The sequence below is a fragment of the Lycium barbarum genome, chromosome 1 (assembly GCF_019175385.1).
Source record: "Lycium barbarum isolate Lr01 chromosome 1, ASM1917538v2, whole genome shotgun sequence".
NCBI lineage: Eukaryota > Viridiplantae > Streptophyta > Magnoliopsida > Solanales > Solanaceae > Lycium > Lycium barbarum.
Genome location: NC_083337.1, coordinates 106,760,469 through 106,778,794, shown reverse-complemented (window position 1 = coordinate 106,778,794; position 18,326 = coordinate 106,760,469). Strand labels below are relative to the sequence as shown.

The 18,326-nt window shown below is 40.2% G+C and overlaps 1 long non-coding RNA gene across 1 annotated transcript; it reads left to right on the top strand.

The window, feature by feature from the left end:
* Positions 1-2,456: 2,456 nt before the first annotated feature.
* Positions 2,457-12,210, top strand: LOC132636991 (uncharacterized). Its single transcript, XR_009581504.1, has 2 exons — positions 2,457-3,173; positions 11,569-12,210. It is a non-coding gene; the product is annotated as an uncharacterized LOC132636991 (long non-coding RNA).
* Positions 12,211-18,326: the final 6,116 nt, after the last annotated feature.

Here is an 18,326-nt window from a genome sequence, read left to right as displayed (position 1 = left end):
TTTGTGCTTGTTACGACTCTTTTGGTCATATATATCTTTTTACACATCAGTCGTGACCCTCTTAGTCTGGTATATCTTTACTGTCCGCTCTTTGTGTGACCCTTTGGTCGGATTCGTTTTTACGCTCATTTGCTCTGTGACCCTTGCGGCCAGATGTGTCTTTATTAACCATTTTCTGTCATGACCCTTTTGGCCTCTCTCTGCTGGGCTGAATTTTGCCTCCCGCCTTTGCTGTGAGTATGCCGATTGGCGGTGTGTCTGCTGTCCTGTAAAAGAAAAAAAACATGCATCCATAGAAAAATTGTGAGTTCCCTAAGAAGCCGATTAACGTTGTCTTCTTCCCGCCTGGTGTCTCCTCTTGATGCCCCTTCGAACCCTCTTGAGCTCGGTATTTCGAGAGATGTTTCTAGTATGTAATTATGCTATGTTTTTTTGAAAATTCAGAGAAAAAGTTTTTATAAAACGCATGTTATTTTCTCCTTAAAGTAAATGTTTGTTTCATTTTCACGTGTCATGACGTGTGTGTTCTTCGAATGTGGTTTTCGATTCTTCCCAGAGGTATGATTTCTGACTTTTGTACTCGTAGAATTTTTGAGATCTTTGTCAAAAATTCTGCCCCTGTTTCAGGACTCGCTCTGAGTGACCTTTGTTTTGTCTTGCTGTGCAGGAATTTTTGAGGTGTTCTAAAAAATTTTGCCCCAATGTATTGCTTTACTCTTGTTCTTTCTTTGTTGGCCGTTCGTGATTCCCTCAAAAATTCTGTCCCAGTGTAGGGTTGGGGTAGTCTGATTCTTTTGCCGACCCCTACAAGCCTGATCTCGTTGGCTTGTCCCGCCTTATCGTCACTGTGGTTTCCTAGGGGTTTCTTATTTTTTCTTTTGTGACGATCGAGCTTGAGAGCGCTTATGTATCTTTTGCAGCAGGAATTCAGGTCGAATGTAGTTCGGAATAAAGTAATTGAGTTTTGGTTTTACTAATAAAGCGACCGGGTCCGATATGGACTGCCTACGTATCCCACTGTGGGGAATTCAGGTCATTGCGTAATTCATTACATAGATGATTTGTTTTCTCCTATTATATTACAGAGTACGATTACAAGGAAATAATAATGCCATTACCAGCAAATGAGATCCTAAACGTAGTATCTCTTGAGCACATTTGCATTAATGGCTTTGGGCCACTCTTGTCCGTCTATCTCGGCTAGGACTACGACTCCTCCTGAAAGTACTTTCCTGACCATGTATGGCCCTTGCCAGTTCGACGCGAATTTCCCTTTATATTCCTCTTAGTGAGGGAAGACTCGCTTGAGTACAAGTTGTCCGATCTGGAAAAGTCGAATTCTGACCTGCTTGTTGACGGCTCGAGACATCCTTTGTCTGTATAGCTATCCATGTCATATCGCCACCATTCTCATTTCCTCTATCATGGCCAGTTGTTCATAATGATTTCTGACCCAGTCTGTATCTTTTAGCTCTGCCTCTTGGATGATCCTGAGTGAAGGGATTTCCACTTCGGCGGGTATGACCGCCTCAGTACCATTGACAATGAGGTCCGGGATGGCTCCAGTGGAAGTTCGGGTCATCGTTCTATATCCAAATAGAGCATCAGGCAACTGCTCATGCCAATTCTTGTAGTTGCCGACCATTTTTCTCAGGATTCTTTTAATGTTCTTGTTGGCAGCCTCTACGGCTCTATTCATCTATGGCCGATAGGTGGTAGAATTCCTGTGGGTGATTTTGAATTACTCACAGATATCTTTCATCAAATGGCTGTTCAGATTGGCACCATTGTATGTTGTTGACACTCAATTTTGTCCTGCCTTTCTTCCAAATATTTATTTGCGTTTCTAATATTTTTGATAGCTTAAGAATAGTCATTTATACTTTACCACAATTTTAATTAGCTTTCTATTAATACCGTCGTTTTTTTATCCAACTATAGTCATTGCCTATTATCATTATTATTACTATTATTATTATTATTATTATTATTATTATTATTATTATTATTATTATTATTATTATTATTATTATTATTATTATTATTATTATATCGTCATCACTTAATATTATAATCATGATCGCTTTTAAAATTTCTATTTATCATCTTATGCAAAACACATCGCATTTATTTTATACAATTAAATGATAGCATTTACTTATTTTTTTAATTTTTTTTTTTTAAATATTATCGCACAACTATTACGATATCATATGATTTTTTTTTCATTTGAATGCAAATAAATATATTTTCGTATTAAGTAATATTTTAGCACGCGTTAATTTATAATTAACTAAAGAGAGTCTTTTCATTTTTAAACTTAGAGGCCTAGAAGTTAAAGGAAGAATGGAGCAAAGGTCAATTCAACCCTTAGAAGTACGGCCCATCTGCCTCCATTCAAAGTCAGCCAGCCCAACACAAATGACCAGCCCATCAACCAAGTTAGCCCATTTAATTCTTCCTCTTGAACTAAGACCATACCTAAACGTATTTGTCTCCTCAAAAACGCCGCTCAACAACCTTCCTCCATTTTTGATAAAGAGCTTCCATCAATATTTTCAAAGTCAGAATTGCTACCCCATTTCGGTGCAACGTCTTCATCTCTCTCCCACCATTACGAGTAAGGGTCCTAAAGATCCAATTCACTCTCTGAATTCCATTCCATTCTTATTTAACCCACTGTCAAGAGTTTTGGACTATTCCAATAGCCTTGACTTTTTCAAACTTCTCTTGCTATGTTGACAGATAAAATCAGAATTGCCAAAGTTTGCTCCACCTTTTTGGTGAATATTTATGTAATCGTCGCTGGCCTTAGCAGAAGAGGTCAAAAATTTTGTTTGAATTTCCCAACCTTAACGTTTCAAAATCCCGCCCAAAATCCAGCTATAGGAGACCTAATTCTTCTCTATAAATACCAGCACTTGGGAATAGATGAGCAGCATGTTTTCGGCCGCCTTTCCCCTCTAAAAAAAACTCCTCAAAATACCCTGTTCAATAACAATTAGTTTGCAAAATACTGGTTCTGAAAATCACCCTTTTTTCTCTCATACCTCTGTCCACTTTTAGCCATGGAAGAGACTTATTTGGTTTTAATCGTGCCATTTTATTTGTGAAGGAGGTCGGAGTCCGTCTGATCTGAAAGCCCGCACCCCAGTTCACTGCACCCAGAAAAGGTCAGTCACCTTTCTTCCTCTAGTTTCCGATTTTGAGAAATCCGATGGAATCCGCATCTTATTGTATGCCATGGATGTACTGTTATTTTCTTTTTAATTTCTTTTATGTTTAGGCATTATGAAAAAATAAATATCCGGTGTGACCTTAGTTGAGAGTCGATTTAAATCGTCATTGTATGTTCATTGCTTTTGTTAGATCATATGTTTAATCACTGCCCTATTTTAGAAATCATGTGTTACGACGAATTCGTTTCAAGCATATAGTGTTAAAATTTGGCTGTTAAGTGTTCGGCCATTTTGTAAAGTTTTGGCCTAGACTTCTCTTGCTTTGGCTACCGGATGCGTTATAATTGGCTGCACAATTCTCCAGTAGAATGGCTGTTGAGATCCTAATAAGTCGTAACCTTTGCCAACTTATTAACCCCACGGTGAAAGACAATGTCTTTATATTGGGTTTCTGAAATTTGATAGCGTATGGTTGTTAAACAGTATTTCTTTAATGCACAGTTTGAATTCATGTGGTTAAATTTCAAACATACGTACCTTAGCTTTCGGTTGGGCTCACAACCTGTGACATGTTATAACCCTAGAACATGTAGCTTGTCCTCAAGAACAAAAAAAGCTAGAGAACATATTGGAACTGATGAGATACATAATTGTATATCTAATTAATCGAGTACTGTATAGACAATTTATTCTGAATTCGATGTGTTGGATGATGTCGATGAAATAACTGCTTTGCTACGATGCTTAATAAAATTCGTTGGTATGCTCTTCTGTTTGTTTACGGGATTTGAATTCGTTCTTTGAAAATATTAGTTGTTGATTTGCTTCTCACATTTTTCCAGTATCATAAAAAAAAATAGTCATATCTATGCTTTCCCCGTTGATCTTTAGTGATGTGTAAAGGCAATCCATGAATATGTATCACCAAGTTTTAACAGAAATGATGCTTTAGAATTCGTTATTATACAGTGTAAAACATACACATATAAATCTTGCATTAAGGCTTACGAGGTGAAAACCATGCACTAGACTTTATCTCAGGATCGAAAAATCATGCAGTTAGTACTTAGTTTAATGGTTTCTTTCATGTTCATAACTCATAAGTCGTGTTCAGGAGTTTTACTCTCCTTCTTTTGCTCTGTATGTGAGAGATTTGTTCATGTATTTTTTCTAGAGATTTGATTTAACACGGTGAGAATAATTTAAAAACTCGTGAATTGAAAGACATGGAGCCCGTTTGGATTGACTTATAAGTTGCTTATAAGTTGTTTTTAGCTTTTTTGAATGTTTGGCTGACCAGCTTAAAGTCATTTTGTGCTTAAAATAAGACTCAAAAAAAATAATTGGGCCCATTTGACTTAGTTTATCTAAAGCAGCTTATAAGCTAAAAATAGCTTATAAGCAAAAAAAAAAAATAAGTTAGACTACCCCAACTTATTTTTTTTAGCTTATAAGCTGCAAACAGCTTATAGACATAAGCCCATCCAAACAGGGTCATGGTCTATTATCTCTTTTCAAATATGCTGACTATCAGAACTCCCTCTTTACATGGAAGAGCGTTGTGACCATATTAATTAATACTAAACATTAATTTCTCGAACCAGAAGCTCTGTTTGATTGCTTGAGTGACATGTTACAACACGACGTTAGAATTTCATATAAGCTGATTTAAAAATCCACGTTCCTATATGTGTTCTCGTTTTATTGTGAACTCATTTTGCGTCCAGTTACTAGCATCGTGTATTAGTTTTTGTTAGGTGTTAAATTACTCGCTAATTTTCTTTATCTCCTTTTTTATATATGTACACATCGGAGGAAATGGAGTCCCAATTCGGGACTCACTCACCGAAAAGTCTCAAAACGAGATTCGGCACCATTATTATACCCGTGCATGGAGTCAATGCATCCCATATTCTTCAACGTACATCAGCCAACAAGAAAAATAAGCGAATACGCTTTGGGCCACCTATGGCGTCCTTCCTGCTTCTTTTCTTTCCCCAACCATTTTATCTTAACCCTTTTATGATTGTTAAGTTGTTTGTGCATCTCAGATTTCTTGAGTTTTTGGGGTGTATATGTCGGGAGTCATGCTTAACATAGGATTAAAAATAAGCTTATTTTAATCATTTAGGATTTCGGTTCTAACACTTACTAAATTACTTCCACGCTTGAAAGGTGGCACTTTTTGTGAAGACTTTTATTATATTTTGATGTGTACTAACTATCACCACCATAAGGTTTTCCTTTAAAAGCACTTTACTTTTGGTAGCAGTTGTAAATCACTCTAAGGAAGTTGCGTTTTTCATAAGTATTAAAACCTATCCATTTTTCCAACTTGAGACCCATTTTTCAGTCAAGAAGAACATTTGATTATAAAGGCTTCTTTTTGGTTTTAACTTATCTCGTATGATGTGTGTGTCTATATATATATATATATATATGTTTAGTAGTTAAAATCAATTGTTACTTAGCCACGAGTTATTTGAACGATTATAAGAAAACATTTTCACTAGTTCGACTTACTTTTTTGAAGTTCAATTTGTAACTTAAAACTTTGCAGCTACTGTCTTTGTTAAACTCAAATAGTATTCTTATAAACTTCATTCGTAACATTATTAATATTTACTAAGCAGTTTGCAAGCTATTTTCTTAAATATATAAAATGTTGTACTTGTATAAATAATGACCTAAGTTTGACCGGTTAACCGTATTTAAGCGGATCTTAAAGGATGTCTTACCCCTTCCCTTTAGGATAACTAAGAATCCTTACCTAGAATCACATTAGTTAAGTAGATCATTAATCGGAGTTATTTTAAAGCAGTTATTTAGTTAAAATAGGTGTCCTAATTCACCTTTAAAAATAATAATTTGGTGTCGACTCCTTAAGTTAAATAATTAGGAATCACCAATAAATTGTACTCCGCTTTGACCCGTTAAAATGAGGTATAACATCTGTGATGATGGATTCTGGCACATCGAAACGACATATTAGATTGTTTTTGATGAAGTCGGACACGACTTTCATGGTCACTGACTTGTGGAAAGTTGCCTCCACCCATTTAGTGAAGTAATCTATGGGGAATAAGATGAAGCGATGTCCGTTGGAGGCCGGAGGCTCTATGGGTCCCATGACGTCCATTCCTCATGCCACGAAAAGCCAGGGCGAGCTCATTGCGTGTAATTTTGTGGAGGGTGAATCCATTCATATGGGGTCTGCATGCTCCTGTGTGCACCTCTTTTAGCAATTTTGTAGTCTCTTCGGCGTCCACACACCTGCGCAACCCAAGGTCAGGGGTCCTTTTGTACAACACTTCCTTGTTCAAGAAGAAACCATTAGCCAATCTCCTGATGGTCTTCTTTTGATTTGCTGAACTCTCTAGGGGATACTCTTCTTTCTCTAGGTAGGCCTTAATATCGACATACCATGGTTGGCCATCTGGCTTGGCTTCGACATGGGCGCAGTAAGCCTGTTCTTCTATCAGTGTGATCTCTAATGGATCAATGTGGGTACTCTGAGGGTGCTGGATCATAGATGCTATCATAGCCAATGCGTCTGCAAACTTTTTTTGAGCCCTTAGAGTATGCTTGAAGTCGATATTCTTAAATCTCCCGCACAATCTCTATACCAGATTCACATATGGGAGTATCTTATCATTTTTGGTTGCCCAATTTCCTTTCACTTGATTTATGAGCAAACCGAAGTCCTCGATTACCAACAACTCTTGTATGTTCATGTCTAATGCCATCCTGAGGCCTAGGATACATGCCTCGTATTAGGCCTGTGCACGAATCAGTTCGGTTCGGTTTTGGCCATCATCGAGTTGAAATTTCGAATTTTGACTTTCTAAAATTCTCAACCAAACTCAATCCATTCTAGGTTCAATTTGATTCGTTTTTTATTGTTTCGGTTCGGTTACACAAATCGATTTGTTCGGTTTATTCGAAATTTAAACAAACAACTATTTCATTTCAATTTTAGAGTAAACATAACAAAAAATAATAAGATCCTAAACTTGCAGCCTTATAACCAAGACATTAACCAAGAAAAAACTATAAACTTGCAAGCATAATAGCATATAAATAGCAAAACAAGAGCTTGACAACTTGTGCAAGCATACAAATCCGCCAACACCACATTACATATATCAAATTAGTCATATTAGTCACTAGTGGCATACAAATTCGGTTTGTTCGGATCGGTTCGGTTGATAATTGAAGCAAATCGTATCCGAACCGTTAAACCGTAATATTTTACAATTGCATTTGTAAATCAAAATTGAATTTTATTATCCAAATTAAATTATCCGAATTGATTCGAATCGGTTCGGAAATTCGGATTGAACCGATTTGTGCACAGGCCTACCTCGTATTCCGCCATGTTGTTGGTACATCTGAAGTTAAGTTTTGTAGCCATTGCATAGTGTTGCCCTATTTCTGCTATTAACACCGCCCCAATGCCTGATCCTTTGTAGTTGACTGCTCCATCAAAGAACAGTCTCCAGCCCGAGTATAGTTTTGCCACCGCTTCTTCCATAGCCATCACTTCCTCGTTCGGGAATAAAGTCCGTAATGGTTCCAGTTTATCATCGACGGGACTTTCTGCCAGCAGATCCGCTAAGGCTTGTCCCTTGATTGCCTTTTGTGCTACGTACACATGTCAAACTCACTTAGTAGCATCTGCCATTTGGCCAATTTTCCTACGGGCATTGGTTACCGAAAGATGTATCTCAGTGGATCCATTTTGGATATGAGTTGAGTGGTAAACAACGATAGGTAATGTCTCAATTTTTGGGCAATCCAAGTCAAAGTATAACAGGTCTTCTCTACGAGCGTATACTGCGCTTCGTAGGAAGTGAACTTCTTACTCAAATAGTAGATGTCATGTTCCTTGTTGCCCTCCTCATCATGCTGGGTGAGCATGTACCCAAAAAAAAATTCTGATACCGACAGATACAGTAATAGATGACTCTCTAGCCTGGGCGGTACCAAGACTGGAGGATTGGAAATGTATCTTTTGATTCTGTCAAATGCCTCTTGGCATTCCTCTGTCCAATTTGTGGGAGCATCCTTCTTGAGCAACTTAATGATTGGCTCTATAATCATAGTTGACTGGGCTATGAACCGTCCAATGTAGTTTAACCTTCTCAAGAAGCTCATGACTTCTTTCTTGGTTTTAGGAGGCGGTAGCTCCTGAATTGCTTTAATCTTGGTAGGGTCTAGTTCAATACCCCTATGGCTGACTATGAATCCTAGCAATTTGCCTGCAGGCACTCCAAATGCACACTTTGCAGGGTTCAACTTTAGATTGAATTTGCAAATTCTCTCATGTATGTGGCGCCAGCGTTTTTAAGGACGATATTACCCTGTAATGGTAGACTCCCCAAGGGGTGATAAAGGCTATCTTTTTAGCGTCTTCTTCACTCATGAGTATTTGATGGTACCCGGCGAAACAATCCACGAATGATTGAAACTCGTGCTTCGCGCAGTTGTCTATTAGAATGTGGATGTTTGGGAGAGAAAAGTTGTCTTTTGGACTGGCCTGGTTGAGATCTCCGTAATCCACACAGATTCGAATCTTTCCGTCCTTTTTAGGTACTGGCTCTATGTTGGTCACCCAAGTGGGGTAGGACGTCACCTCCACTATGCTAATGTCATGTTCATTCGACATGGCACATGGGAGCCCACTATCTATTGTAGGGGAGAGGATATAACTATCTCACCATCCCTCTTGTGTGCACACTTGGGAGTCCCTAATTATCCTACCCAACCGCTGCTGGACTTCATTCACTGACCTAATTACAAGGGTTGTTGATTCCAAAGCCTCATGGGCCGGTTATGAGGGAAAATATGGAAAGCAAAAATACATGAAGATGAGTAATTTCAATCATGAGGCGCGGGTATGGTTGCGTTTGTTGAATTATCGAATCTGGCCATTAGAGCACTATTCTAAGGTGCAAAAGGAGCGGGACTGCATTGTATACTTCCTTATGATAGGGCAGCCCGTTAACATAGGATATTTGATGATGGAAGAGATGAAAAAGGTCCGAATACACTCCCCGCCGAGGTTGAGTTTCGGCAGCACTTTCACGGCTTACTTGATGAACTTGAATGATAGATTAGCATAGCCGTATGATAGAGTGTTACCACCTCCTGAGGATGCCCTTGATATTTAAAATGTCAAGGCACCAGAGTTGAGCAAGAAACAGTAGCTCACCCCCGCCGAGGAGAGGGCCGCCCAATCTACAGTGCTGGCCTAACTTTATAAAGGGATAACGATGGCCGCTGAGCACTTCGACGTCGATCTATCCAGTGTGTTCGCTGCGGTCTCGCACACCCCGTACTCCCGAGCTCTTGTGGGAGAAGAGGCCACGTTAGCTGCCGATGAGGATGTGAACTCGACAGACTTGATTGAGGCCGATATAGCAGCTGGTGAGGAGGTAGAGTCCCAGATGGGGGAAGAGAATGAAGAAGATGCTGAGATGGAAGCCGAGCCTGAGGATGGCGAGGCTGATGATTTGGACGAGGATGACTAGGTCCTAGTGGGCCCTAGGGAGTATCTGTCGCCTTACGTTTATTTTTATCTTTTCATATGCATTGAAGGTAGTGCATGAAAGTAAGTGTAGGGTGGGAGTACGTCTCGAGATAGAGGATGCTTATGCCTTAGGATTTTTTTAGGATCTAATTTTAGTCTAATCTTTCTTTTTAATTAGGATTACTAAAAAAAAGATTTTATTTTTTAGATTAGGCCCTCAGTAGTGGCATGAGTCATCCGTTAGGATTTCTATTTTCTTTTTATTTTTATTTCTTAGTCATAGAAAGAGGTTTTCCTGATGACGGGAGGATGACAACCTGCTTGAGGGAAAAATAGTCCTTAGGATAGACATATTCAAATGCTAGGTGCATGGGTTAGATGAAGTATTGGCCTATGAGTGATCTTAAAACTTTTTGTGTAAGCATGCCTTGATATTGTATCACCTTTCTTGTAAGCACTTGAAAATTGTTTTTGTTTGACTCGTTATGACCCACTTGGCATTGTGATTTCTATTGTTGTTTGATTCGAGGGACAACCGGATCCCTCTTGCGTTGATTGTATGCCATGTGTGTGTAAAGTTTTGCATTTGTATCCATGCTTGGTATTGACATCTAGAACTTGCCCTGTGTGTTCGCGAAGCAAAATGAAGTTCGGTTGAGCCTAGGAAATGATAGAGGTGTTTCTTTGATTAGTCACTAAAAAGCCTAAAATATTTATCCTACCAACTTGTAAATATCACCCTAGTTAACCCTTTTGAGCCTTTAGCCTTTTCGTTGATAGCAGTAATTAGCCTTTACCCCTTCGTTCTATAAAACTTGATTTTTGATCCAAATACTCTATGAGCACTTTAATCTTTTACATATATAGTGGGAGTTGGGATGTGAATGAAAGAGGGGAAGTGGTTGTTAAATGTAATCTAGGAAGACTATGGAAGCACCGAATGAAAAGAACTAATTCACTCATTAGTTGGGAATTGAAAAAAAAGAAATTGAAAAATCCAGAAAAAAAATGTAGCAAAAAAGTTTCTCTTTTAACTTGTATGACTTGGAAAAGAGTGGTGCTTAAACAAAGAAAAAATAGGTGAATTGGGATAAATTTAAAGGTTGGTTGGTGTTGAATAAAGGCTAATGAAGAAATTGTGCAAGAATGATAGAAGTATATATATTAAAGTGCTTAGGGAGGTTAGTCACTATTATCCAAATAATTTCTTCCCATCCCTTAGCCTACATTACAACCCTCGAAGTCCTATTGGATTCTAGGTTCGTCTTAGTTGTATTAGTGGAGTGGTTACACTACGTGTAAGCCTATGGAACGTCATACTTTGCATGTGATATTCTTTATGAGAGTGAGCGTAATTATTGATTTAAACATATGTGATTCTTGAGAGATATGGACTACTTTCTTTTGGTGAGGGCACATTAGCAATCGAGTGGTGAAGTGTTGATTTCTTGATCATAAGGATGCTTACAACAATAAAGTGGTGTCGTTGGGTAATTTGATTTTAAAAGTGAAGTGTTTTTCCGGAAGATGGTCATTGGTGCTAAAAATGAGGTTTTAAATTTTTGGCATGACTTTCGTAACTTGGCACATTGTTTTGGTTTTGAAATCTTTCTTTTGAGATAGCCATACTAGCCGAATCCTGTTGCAGACCTATTTGAATGAGTTGAGCTAGAAGTGTAGTTTGGTGTTTGTTTATGTTTGCTCGAGGGCGAGCAAAGTCTAAGTGCGGGGTGGTGATATTTGGCACAAATATCTTTGTTTCGTGTCATTTTACATCATATTCTTATGACTTTTATTGCTTAATCTATGATGAAATTGTCGTATTTGAGCTTATATCGTTATATTTCATGTGTCTAGGTACGATGAAGACAAACGATGGAAAACCGAGCAGTTTTGATTGATTCTGGAGGTGATCTTGTGTGCACGAGTAAATGAGAGGAGCTTGCGACACTTAGAAGAATTTCTGGAAAGAATTGAGAGCAAATGTACCAGCCCCGCATCGCTGATGTAACGCGGGGTGACATTCAGGCGTTAGGTCCGCGTCGCGGGGCCATGATGAAAAAAACAAGCTGCATAATCTTTGACAATCCGTGTCACGCCCGCGTCGCGGGGTCAGCACAATTGAAGGCCAAAATCACTGAATACCCCGCGTTGGACCCGCGACGCGTGGTCAACTTGGGAAGGCCCAGTTTTGTCCGATTTTAATTAGGATTAGGACCCTTTTATTTGGTTAATAGCCCTAAACAATAAATATATGTTTTGTTCTTTATTAATGACGTGCCGGGATTATTCCAAGACTTGTAAGCCGTTATCTTACTTTCTCTCTCTAGATTTTATTTTATTTTCATCTTTTTCAGCCCTAGTTTCTTCATGAATTCTTGTTGTTCATTGAGAATCATGAGTAGCTAAACTTCTTAAGTCTAGGGTTGTCGCAAAAGACATGATAGTTAGTTTGACGACAATTATTATCTATTGATTTTCCATACTTTGGGTTGCTTATTTGTTCTTGATCTTAATTGTTTGATTATCTGGCCAATAGTTACACACTGTTTGTGGTGCGTGGATTGGACTTGAGAAAGGGAATTCACGTACGTAATAAGAATAAATAGAGTTTGTTCGATATTATCGTTTCGCTACTGAGGATAGAGATATACCCTTTATCCCTACTTAGTTGAATACGGAGAATTAAATGTATTCTTGTTACCTCTTATGACTATAGAGATATAGGCGTTATAGTAACATCTTGTGAGTAGTTCGAGAGAATATCATAAAGTTATAATTAACCCGTCAACTAGTAACCCAAGAAATAAGATAGGTAAAATTGTTCGAAGATCAACTGGATTGTCAGAAGCCATGACCCTGGAACTCTCCATTATCTGATAAACCTTACAATCTCTGTCAAAATATTCTCAGTCACAAAAACACCCACCCCAAAATATTTACTTTTCAGTTTTAGTTTAGTTACAACAAACACCTTGATTTTCACTTTCTTGAATAGTTTTATTCGAATTTGAATTAGTTTAACAGTGGAATCTAAGTCTCTGTGGGATCGATATTTGGACTTAAAAGTTCTATATTACTTGTACGACCACGTATACTTGCGTGTGCATTTGGGAGTAACATTTACTATTGAAAAGGCGAGGCAGAGAAAAGTTAGGTTTATTATTGTTCGTTACGCGTAGTTAATTTTAAAAATTCATCATTATTATCTGATAAGAATTGCACTTTTATATAGATCGAGGCTTTTCATTAATTCAAGAGCAATTGATTACAACTGTGATCTTGGTTCGGAACAATGTCGGACCATTTCCATTTTAAACATCACGAAGTAATTTTGAAAAAGGCGATCGTTCGAGCCTCAACCGATGTCGCCGCTCTTAGCAAAAGGTTTTTAAGAAAAATCCATCTCTCTACTGAGGAGCCAAGAGGGGGGTGGATGTCCAATTGTTTAGGCGCTTTCCCGGCCTCATACTGTGTATGTTGAGTGTCTCATGACTTTCTTCAATGATTGCATAGCATCCCTCTTCTTGGAATAGTGACTCGAGAATCCCATCAGTTTCTTCTTCTTTCATCATAGGCATCTTTTTGGGGAATGACTGGTACAGTCTCGGAATTGGACGAGGTAAGTTCCTTGTTCTGGGCTCTATCCTGATTACCTTTGTGAGCTCGTCTTCATTGGGAGTATACGCTAGACCGAAGTGGTAATTTTTTTTTAGATTGGCAAGGGCTCCGTTATCCCTTCGAGGTCCCTTCCTAGACCCTTTCTTATTTCAAATCCACTCCTTAGCATGATGGAAGGAATCATCTTGTAGACTGCTGACATAGGCTTATCGGCTTCTTCCTCCGCATGAGTGGCCCCAACGTATTCCACCACATGAAAGTTTGGTAAGTGAGGACTCCCCTCGATTACAGGAATGATGTTGCAAAGATACTTCTGAATATCCCTTTCAGCTGCCACTACAATTTCCCGTTCCTGCCATTCGAATTTTTTAGCCTAGTGAAGAGTTGACGGGATTGCGTCAGCGGAGTGTATCCAGGGTCTTCCTAAGAGCATACTGTAGTTGGTAGTGATTTCCATGAATTGAAATTATGCTGTGAAAGAGGCAGGTCCAACTTGTATCTGCAGGTCTACTTCTCCCAGAAAGTCACTTTGGGATCCATCAAAACCCCTGACGTTTGTCCCTCTCTAGCGGATTTTGCTCATATCGTAGTTGAGCTGTGTTAATGTGGTGATGGGTTAGATATTAAGACCTGATCCATTGTCCACAAGCACTTTCCCTATTGCCTTTCTTTCGCATTCCATGGTGATGTTAAGAGCCCTGTTGTGAGAGGTCCCTTCTACTGGCAACTCCTCTTTTGAGAAGCAGATTTTGTGTTCTCTGATGTTGTGGGCTACCAACCTAGCCAAATCCTCGCTGCTCGTACCAGCTGGCACGTGTGCATCATCTAATACTCTCATGAGAGCCTGCCTGTTTGATGGGGAGCTGGCTAGTAATGACAACACCGATATCTTCAAAGGCTCAACGATGGAGTAGTCTTTTGGCTGCATGTGCCGCCAGAAATCCTCAGCTTCTCCTTCAATTATTTCCCTCTTTTGGGTGCTTTCTTTCCTTGTAGCATTTTGAGCTAACTCTTCACGAGTGTAACACCTCCCCGAGCGGGTCATGCCCAGAGTCATGGTTGTTTGTAAAGTGATTCGATTTTTGGGTGTGAGAGCAATTTGTTGTGCTGTCTGTGCTACCACGGGCATTGGAATCAAGGTTTTGAACCTCGATGTAGCTTTCGTGGCTCTTGGTACTGGGACCAGAACCTTGAAATTGGGGCGCTCCTGGAGTGTGAGGGAGGCTACTATGTGTCACAGGGATTCAACTGCTTTGGGGATCAATGTCTGCATGCTTCCTAGCCCTTATTCCTTTCAATCATGTGGACTTTGTTATTTTCATGATTAGGTAATGGGTTCGTGTTCACATTGGGAGCTGTGATTTCCAAAATGATTTCCCTCTTGTCGATCAGATCTTGGATTTTGTGCTTGAGATTTATACAGTCCTCTGTAATGTGCCCATTTCCTCTTGAATGATAGGCACAAGTCTGATCAGCCCTGTAAAATCTGTTCCTCGGCTGTGCTGGCTTCGGGGGACCTGTTGAATCAATCCGGCGGCCAATAGCCTTTTGAAGAACCGAGCCCTAGGCTTACGAAGCATTGTGAATTCTCTTACTGCCTCTTCTCGAAAGCAAGATGTGGAGCATTATATGATGGGAGTGGTGGTTGAATTTGGTAATTCTGATGTAATTGATATACTTGTGGTGGGTTATTTGGTAATTGGTGGTAATTTTGTTAAGCTGGTGCTTGGTAAGTGGGAGCGGATACATGGACACTAGGCAGAGCTGTGAAGGCCAGTACAGTGGTGGTGAAGCTTGCTTGTGCGTAATACACAAGTGTTGGATTATAGGCAGGTGCGAAGTAGTTTATGATAGGCATAGTTATATGGGAGGATTGTGGTTCTTTTGGGCTTGGGTTTAGAATGTGGGATATGCTTGCCATGTCTTCTTTCTTTTTGCGGAAGATTCATGTAGTAGCTTGTCCAGATGCCTTGTTAAAGACACTAACTGTTTTTCCGGATGAGACCATCTTCTATAGCCTTTCCCATTTTGACCAATTCAGCAAAAGGTCTTCCAGCCATGGACAACATTATGTCGTAGAAATCAGGCTCCTGGGATCTAATGAACACAGAGACTAACTCTCCTTTACACATTGGTGGCTGCACATGGGCTGCCTCGGCCCTCCATCTGCTGGCAAACTCCCCGTAGTTTTCTATTGATTTCTGCTTGACCTTTTCAAGGTAATATCGGTCTGGTGCTGTTTTGACATTAAAGCGAAATCTTTCCATGAAGGATTCTTTCATGTCCTCCTAGGTGTGACATTGACGCATATCTTGAGTTGTGAACCATTCAGCGGATTCTCTAATCAAGCTACGACTGAATAGTCACATGATTAGAGGTTCATTTTTCTTTACTTCAACAAATTGGTCGCAATAGGATCGGAGGTGCGCTTTGGGATTCCCTGTCTCATTGAACACCTTAAATTTTGAACCCTTTTGGTAAGTCTAAACCCGGATGCATACACAGGTCATCATATATTAGGCCTGTAGCCTTTCTTGTAGACCTATTGGATTTCTCCAGTAATTCCTCTCTAGCTCCTTTTAATTTCTTCATAATGATCTAGCTCTTTATGCCATGGGGAGAATTCACTGGGGATGTTGGGAGTGAAGAATGAGACCTAATGGGTGGTATGGTTGAGTGGGGCAGTAGTGGTCTGCCTAGTTGGTGGAGCTGGAGCACGTAATTGGCTTGCTGAATTAATGAAACAGGATGAGGAACCTGGTAAGAAGGGACTGAGTGAGTGGTCCCTGGGATTTGAGTGTATTTTGTTGGTGAAGGAGTACAGTAAGAAGGACCAGCATGGCTTGGGTTGGTGGAGCTTAGTAGAGGTGGGATGGTTCCCGGTGGATATATAGGGAAGTGATCGGGCATTGGTGAGCTCAGCGAAAGGGAATAGAAGAGGAGGCCTTCTTTCCTCTATTAAGGCGTCCTTGTTCGTATTTGTTGCCTCATTCCTAGTTACCTTTTCCTAGAGAGCCGTAATGGTACTCTGTAATGTTGCAATCACATCTTCCTGAGATGATACCTCTTGTGGGTCTTGGGCATCTCCGTCACGGAGAGCGAGCTCATTTCCGTTATCGGGAGTACCAGTCATCTTCTCTTTGCCTTTGTCTGTGAGGGATGCTAACGCGGCTTTGGATCTTATGAAGTATGCTAGCTTTCAGTACTATACTAATTGGCCTCGTACAATAAGACAAGAATAACTCAACGATAGACAAGTTAGTTAATTACCAAGAATATAATGGTAAGATATCACACATTGATATTTAAAGTGCACATAGCGCACAAACTCACATATTAAGCTTGAACACTTTTAATCCCTTTGTTCTAAAGGTCCGAATGTTTATGGGCCTTTAATGTTTAGGTGGAGCTTAGTTCAGTGGGCTTTATGGTTGACATACTTTCGGCAAACCCTTCCCTATTACAGAAATTAAACAAATGGGGGTAATTATAATTTATATTATGTCGGGGCCGAGTCTTATGTAGACTGCCTACATATCCTACCAGTGGAAGTCAGGCCCTATCGTAGTTCGTTTTACAAAAGAAGGATACATACCTTTCCTAAAAATCCTTTAAGCTAACCCTAGCCAAAGATATCCCCAGACCAGGCCCGGCTAGGGCTTCCCGTGTATCCCTCCATAGGGATGTCAGGTAGGCGCGGTTCATTACAATATTTATGGGGAGGGGGGCAACTTTTTATGTGCCAAAATGGGGACCTAATATCTACCCAAAAATGTAGTTTCGCGAGTCGCTGTCATTACGAACTTTCTCTTTCACTTCGCTTTCATCTTAGTACTGTGGTGGTAAGATGACCAAGATCTCTCCTGTACTGATCTTGTGCTCAAGTTCAAGCTTGAATGCGTGGCATTCTTCTATGTCGTGCCCCATAGCTTCCGTATGATACATGCAAAACTTGTTCCTATTGGGCCCTAATGGCGAGGGCTCGTGGGTAGGTTCCACGCGACTAATCTTCCTTAGACTAGGCAGAGTTGAGAATATACGGGCGTACGATTCCTCGAAGATCGTGAAATCATACGGCCAGATCTGAGTACTAGGAGTGACTCCTTCTCCAGGGACAATAGGGTCATAAACTAGTAGGGTGTGTGGCCCCCACAAAGTCCCAATGATCTTATCATCAATTAGGCTATAAATTATTCTCCTCAACCCAGACACTCATTTAGGGTATGAACAGCTTGGTTACGGTGAAACGGGTACCTTTTGTAGGCATACACCAACTCAGAAGGCGGCAACTTAGCCCTAGTGGTGCACGACACTCTTATGGCAACCATACTTTCATATACCTCCTTACAGGTGACGGGCGACGGAGCTACTCTGAATGGAGAGGAATGGGCTTTGAAAGCTGCTCCCCATTAGGCAGGTTCAGAAGGGCCTGCCCTTCCAAAATTCTCTGACGCCATAGTGGAGGTTCCAGGTACCAGCATGGGTAAGGGTGCATAGAAGTCAGATCCTTTGTTGGTTGGGGCATAGTAATCAGATTCCACATTGGCCTCATTCCCCTCCTCTGCAAACTCAGGAAACATCTCAAATGGTTATTCCTCTCCCTCAGCCTCTATGTCAATGGGCTCTAATTCCTCCTCCTTCATATCTTGAGGCTCTCCTTCTTTCTCTTCTGGTTCCTCTCCCTCGATGGGTTTAGAGACTTCCTATTGAGGCTTCGACTCCTCTTGCAGGTCTGATTCAGTCACCCACGGGTCTGAAGTCTGATTCTGTCACCCATGGGTCTGATCTAGCTTTTTGGCTTCCGTTTACTCCTTCTGGAGTTCCTTCTCTAGGCGTCATTGGCCTTCTCTCCAAAGGTATATAATTTAGAACCAAATCCCTTACTCTTTCCGGGACATTCCTATAGTATTGTTCTTAGGGTATGCCCTCTAGTGGGTTCCCAACCATTTCTAGCAATCCACCCACTTCCTAAATCTTCCTCCCTATTACTTGGA